The 938-nt window shown below is 28.8% G+C and overlaps 1 protein-coding gene across 1 annotated transcript in view; it reads right to left on the bottom strand.

Annotated features, from left to right (window-relative positions):
* Window positions 1–938, bottom strand: part of FXYD6 (FXYD domain containing ion transport regulator 6) — a 37121-nt gene that overhangs the window by 11686 nt on the left and 24497 nt on the right. The window lies entirely within an intron of this gene.

Genomic DNA, 938 nt, shown 5'->3' with positions numbered 1-938 from the left:
ACAACAACATTCTTGCGACAACTGCCTTTATTCTCCATTAGTATTGCCAGAGGTTTAACTATTTTATTAATCTTTTCAAAGAACTAACTTTTGGCTTTATTGATCCTCTTTACTGTATGCTGCAAAATTTTCTTATTACTGCCCTCATACATTCTTTGAGTTTATTCTATTGCTCTTTATGTATTTCTTATGTTGGATACCCAGCTCATTAATTTCTTGTTTTCTAATATAAGCATTTAAGACTATAAATTTCTCTCTAAGTGCCACTTTCACTCCATCATTAGTTTTTTTATTGCTATGGTTTTTTAATTGCTGTTTAAAAAATTTAATTCTTAGTACTTTAAGCTTCCATTATAATTTCTTATTTGACTCATGCATTATTAAGAATTGTGTTTCTAAATTTTCCAAATGTACGGTGATTTTTAATTACTTTTGTTATTGACTTTTAACTTAAGTACACTGTGGTCAGAGAATGTGTTCTGAATGATACAGATGCCTTGAAATTTACTGAGACTCTTCTATGGCCCATTTATTTAAACATTCATGTTCCACGTGTGCTTAGAAGATTGTGAATTCCTGAATTATTGGGAAGAAAGTTCTATATAAGTCCTAAATGTATTAAATTAAGATTATGAAGTGTGTTGTTTACATTTCTATATCTTTTCTAATTTTTTTGAGATAGGTGTTTTGAATTCTACCACTATGAGGAAGCATTTATAAATGTATCCCTGTGTTTCTTACAATAGTCTAACAGAAAGTTTAAAATTGTTATATTGTCCTGTGAGTTAGATCTTTTAGGATTATGCAGTGAATCTCTGTCTTAAATTCTATTTTGCTTTCTACCTTTTTCTGTCCTTATATGTTATGTGTGTCTGTTATAAACAGCAAAGAGCTGGATTTATTTTTTAAAAAAATCAATCTGATAGTCTCTATTATCT

The sequence above is a fragment of the Trichechus manatus genome, unplaced genomic scaffold (assembly GCF_000243295.1).
Source record: "Trichechus manatus latirostris isolate Lorelei unplaced genomic scaffold, TriManLat1.0 scaffold00143, whole genome shotgun sequence".
In the NCBI taxonomy this organism is placed as follows: Eukaryota; Metazoa; Chordata; class Mammalia; order Sirenia; family Trichechidae; genus Trichechus; species Trichechus manatus.
The sequence above is the reverse complement of the archived record's forward strand: the minus strand, read 5'-3'. Positions and strand labels throughout refer to the sequence as shown.